Raw genomic sequence first — 5603 nt, forward strand, 5'->3', positions numbered from 1 at the left:
GGGATGACCACTGATGACCTGAACTGTCTCTAGTGAAATTAATTCCGGGTTCTTCCAGCAAACTCCATTCCACAGACATGCTCTGCTCTGCTGGATTCTATTCTGCTTTGTTATTTTCATCCTTGGTTTATTTTCCAGGGACATCATCAACAAAAGGTCTCCTATGGTTTCAGTCACTTCATCAACTCCTCTCCCCCTCTCTCCTCCCCCTCTTTCTCCCCCTCCCCCCTCCCCCTCCCCCTCCCTCTCTCCCTCCTCTCTCTTCTCCCCCCTCTCCTCCCCCTCCCTCCCTCTCTCCTTCCTCTCTCTCCCCCCCCTCTCCTCCCCCCCCCCCTCTCTCCCCCCCCCCTCCTCTCTGTTGTCCACCTGGCCCAGACGGTGTGATTGGCCGTCCTGTGAGCAGACTGTCAGCAGGCTTCCTCCCATGACTCCCAGCTTTAACGCAGCTGCTATTTAAAGCACAGTGATGTCATTAGGAGGAGGGGCCAGCCGTTCCCCTGAGCGGTGACTCACAGAGAGAGAGAGGGAGAGAGAGAGAGACAGAGAGAGGAAGAGAGAGAGGGAGAGCTGCCGAAGGAAAGGGAGGGAGAGAGCGAACGGCCCAGGAATGTTCCTGAAACATTCCCATAATGTTTTTCCCTTTGCTGCCACCTGGACAACAGCAACAGGCTCCACACAGTGGCTGAACCGGCGCAACAACAACAACAACAACAAGAGACACAACAAAAACAACCACAAGAGACCCACCAGCCTGGAGAGCAGAGACAGCTCCTAAAGAGCGTTCAGGTTCACTGGGACAGTTGAATACATCGAGTTGAAGAGGGTGACGTTTTGTCTAGAGGGGATTTCATGGGAGCTTGTGAGCTGATGGTTACATGGATGCATTTATACAGTATTTGGCAGCAGTACACTCCTGCAGTAAAGTACAGTGACATAATGACTAAGACAGACGGATGGACGGATGGACAGACGGACAGACAGACAGACAGACAGACAGACAGACAGACAGACAGACAGACGGACAGATGGATGGACAGGAGGAGAGACAGATAGACAAAGACAGACAGGCAGACAGGCAGAGAGGCAGGACAGGCAGACAGACAGACAGACAGACAGACAGACAGACAGACAGACAGACAGGCAGGCAGGCAGGCAGGCAGACAGACAGGCAGACAGACAGACAGGCAGACAGGCAGAGAGGCAGGAAAGCAGACAGACACACTCAGGGATCCAGTTTTCATCTCTTATATAAAAGCTCATTGTTTTGAACCTGTCTCTTGTGATGAGGTCACACCGATCTGCCCACAGGAAGATGGGGCGCCACTCAGCATCCTCCGTCGCCATGGCGATAGGGCTGACGTACTCCCCCCGCTCGTCCGCCCCCTCGTCCGCCCCACCGGCGAGGAGCCATTCGCCGGCCAGTTTGACTGACAGGTGTTCTGTCCAACGGGAATGTAGAGGAGTGATGTCATCGGTGAGAGGGAACCAGAAGGCAGAGAGGCGTGTAGTCATGGCGACGCTCTGAACCAACAACAGGAAATGGCTCATCTCCGCTCACGTAGAGGCAATTATACCTCTGCAGGAGGTCACATCTGAGAGCAGCAACACTTCAGAGTCACATTCATCAGTCAGAAGCTCAACAGGAAATTAGAAGCAGCTTAACAACGGTTTCCTGGTGCGGAGGGGATCTTTCCTCATCGTCCCGTCTGCAGGATCGTCTCCATCAATCCCTCCTCTGTTTCTCTTCCTGCCGCAGGCGTCTGCTACCTTCCCAAAGACAACCTCCTGACTTTTTAATTTGAATTGCAATGTTTTCCTCTATCTATTGTCATTCATCTTTCTAGCTCCCCCTCTCACTCCTGCTTCGACTTCCTCTACTTCTCGCTCAAGTCAAGTCAAGTCAAGTCGCTTTATTGATGTTTCATATCCATGATGGCTTGAGCATGTGTGATAGGCCAGCCCAGGGTGTGTGTGTGTGTGTGTCTCCCACTTATTCAGCTTCCCTCATATCTTACATAATAATAAGCTACTCTGTCTGTGTGTGTGTGTGTGTGTGTGTGTGTGTGTGTCTGTCTGTCTGTCTGTCTGTGTCTGCCTGTCTGTCTGCCTGTCTGTCTGCCTGTCTGTCTGTCTGCCTGTCTGTCTGTCCAGACTTTCCTCAGACACCATCAGCCTGACAGCGTTCATATTTGGGTCTCCACAGGGGTCCTGGACAGACCGTGAGAGGGACGGATCTTTAATCAATCTACATACTCTGATCCGAGCCGCCAGCCAATAGAAATACTTCTCTGAACAGAGCCCCGCCCCCAGCGTTCCAGCTGCCTACAATGGACTAAATGGCCAATTACTGATTACTGCTCTAACGGGTGTCAGAACTAGTATTAATGCTACAAGTAGCCAAGCATAGTTCAGACTCTGTCATTTAACCAGCAGGTGAGCAGGACTAGTGTCTAGGGATGATCTTAAATGAAGCAGGTAGGATTTCATAACAATTGGAATCATTCCCAAATTGAAACATAATCACAATCAGAATTAGTTTTATTTTGATGCAGTTTTTTAACATACTATCGCTGCTTTATTCTTGGATCTCATGACTTGTTTTGTGATTTGATGTTTTGTTGTATTATGTTCCTATTCTGTACAGTATGTGTTTTTATTGTCCTCAGAAAAGAGAGCTTACTCTCAATTGTCAAAGAAAGGTTTCAATTCAATCCAGCAGTATTCAATCCCTATGGTATTCTGCTGCAGACCATCCCTATGGTATTCTGCTGCAGACCATCCCTATGGTATTTTGTGACAAGGTGGAAGAGCAAACTTTCTGTTGTTTGTTAGCCAATGAGAGGCATTGGCACTTGGAAATGACCAATCAGCTAATGGACATCCAAATAAACAAGGTATGAATACTGCCTTTGATAACAGAACATGGAGACGGCCATACAGTAACATTCATTCATTCATGGGGGGCAGTTCGGGGCACTCCAGCTCTCCCTCCGCACACCCCATACCAAACCCTGCCTCTAGCGCCCCCGCATGAGGAGCTGGCTTCACTCAAAGTTTTCTTTTAATTTGTGGATCCTTGTGATTCGGATCCCCTCTTAAATGTAAAGGTTTGTTCCTTGGCCCCTGCTACACCCCTCCAGACAGTTAATGGTTTGTTCCTTGGCCCCTGCTACACCCCTCCAGACAGTTAAAGGTTTGTTCCTTGGCCCCTGCTACACCCCTCCAGCCAGTTAATGGTTTGTTCCTTGGCCCCTGCTACACCCCTCCAGACAGTTAATGGTTTGTTCCTTGGCCCCTGCTACACCCCTCCAGACAGTTAAAGGTTTGTTCCTTGGCCCCTGCTACACCCCTCCAGCCACTTCCATGAACATCGGCCTGGTAGTTTTGGTGTAATCCTGCCAAGAAACCAATAAACCAACCAACACACGCCACCAAAAACATTACCTCAGAAATAACACGGAAAGGTTCTGTGAATGTAACCAAACTGAGCTTTAGACAGTCACACAGACCTGAGGGTGAAAAGCAAACTCAGGCCAGTCAATTGCACAGCAGTGTCTTCCTGTAGTAAAGACATGTGTTTACAGGCCTTATATGGCTCTCTGCTGCCCTCGTCCACTCAGCTCTGGACCAGACCAGGTCAACCATGACAGAACTGCGCCACAATAACTCTTTTTATTTGTTTTTTTTCAAAGGCACTGGTTGATTTTAGGATCAGGTTACATTTAGCAGGATATGCACAGCAAATGACTGATTACTCCTGGAAAAACCTGGTGAGGCTGGGTTCTCTATTCTCTACCAGCCCTGCTGGGTTCTCTATTCTCTATCAGCCCTGCTGGGTTCTCTATTCTCTACCAGCCCTGCTGGGTTCTCTATTCTCTACCAGCCCTGCTGGGTTCTCTATTCTCTATCAGCCCTGCTGGGTTCTCTATTCTCTACCAGCCCTGCTGGGTTCTCTATTCTCTACCAGCCCTGCTGGGTTCTCTATTCTCTACCAGCCCTGCTGGGTTCTCTATTCTCTACCAGCCCTGCTGGGTTCTCTATTCTCTACCAGCCCTGCTGGGTTCTCTATTCTCTACCAGCCCTGCTGGGTTCTCTATTCTCTACCAGCCCTGCTGGGTTCTCTATTCTCTAACGATGAGTCCACCCCCACATTCTGACTGTCTGAGTGTGAATGAGTAGAACAACAGTGGGTTGAGGTTTTACTAAAGAACAAATGATCCAGAGATCTCTATGAATCATCCTCACATCAACTATCACGTCCATATCTGATGTAAAAAAAATCATTTCTCAACAAAAAACTTTTGAAAAAGGAGCTTCAATTTATTCCAACAAAAGATCACGCGCGGAAAGTCAACATTACTGATAAACACTGAATAAGGAAGATATAATACATAATTAAAAAAAAACATAATAAAAAGGAATCATAGTGAATAGTTTAGAACACTGCTCTTCCAGCCTGGTCACAGAGCGCCTGGACTGAAGGGCCAGGAGAGAGGGGGGTAGGTGGTGGAGAGAGGGGGGTAGGTGGTGGAGAGAGAGGGGGTAGGTGGTGGAGAGAGGGGGGTAGGTGGTGGAGAGAGGGGGGTGGCTGGAGAGAGGGGGGTAGGTGGGGGAGAGAGGGGGGTAGGTGGTGGAGAGAGAGGGGGTAGGTGGTGGAGAGAGGGGGGTAGGTGGTGGAGAGAGGGGGGTAGGTGGTGAGAGAGGGGGGTAGGTGGTGGAGAGAGGGGGGGTAGGTGGTGGAGAGAGGGGGGTGGTGGAGAGAGGGGGGTAGGTGGTGGAGAGAGGGGGGTAGGTGGTGGAGAGAGGGGGGTAGGTGGGGAGAGAGGGGGTAGGTGGTGGAGAGAGGGGGGTAGGTGGTGGAGAGAGGGGGGGTAGGTGGTGGAGGAGAGGGGGGTGGTGGAGAGAGGGGGGTAGGTGGTGGAGAGGGGGGGGTAGGTGGTGGAGAGAGGGGGGGTAGGTGGTGGAGAGAGGGGGGTAGGTGGTGGAGAGAGGGGGTGTAGGTGGTGGAGAGAGGGGGGTAGGTGGTGGAGAGAGGGGGGTAGGTGGGGGAGAGAGGGGGGTAGGTGGTGGAGAGAGGGGGGTAGGTGGTGGAGAGAGGGGGGTAGGTGGTGGAGAGAGGGGGGTAGGTGGTGGAGAGAGGGGGGGAGGTGGTGGAGGAGAGGGGGGTAGGTGGTGGAGAGAGGGGGGTAGGTGGGGGGAGAGAGGGGGGTAGGTGGTGGAGAGAGGGGGTAGGTGGGGGAGAGAGGGGGGTAGGTGGTGGAGAGAGGGGGGTGGTGGTGGAGAGAGGGGGGTAGGTGGTGGAGAGAGGGGGTAGGTGGTGGAGAGAGGGGGGTAGGTGGTGGAGAGAGGGGGGTAGGTGGTGGAGAGAGGGGGGTAGGTGGTGGAGAGAGGGGGTAGGTGGTGGAGAGAGGGGGGTAGGTGGTGGAGAGAGGGGGGTAGGTGGTGGAGAGAGGGGGGTAGGTGGTGGAGAGAGGGGGGTAGGTGGGGGAGAGAGGGGGGTAGGTGGTGGAGAGAGGGGGGTAGGTGGTGGAGAGAGGGGGGTAGGTGGTGGAGAGAGGGGGGTAGGTGGTGGAGAGAGGGGGTAGGTGGTGGAGAGAGGGGGT

This window comes from Borostomias antarcticus, assembly GCF_949987555.1.
Source record: "Borostomias antarcticus genome assembly, chromosome: 23".
Classification (NCBI taxonomy): Eukaryota; Metazoa; Chordata; class Actinopteri; order Stomiiformes; family Stomiidae; genus Borostomias; species Borostomias antarcticus.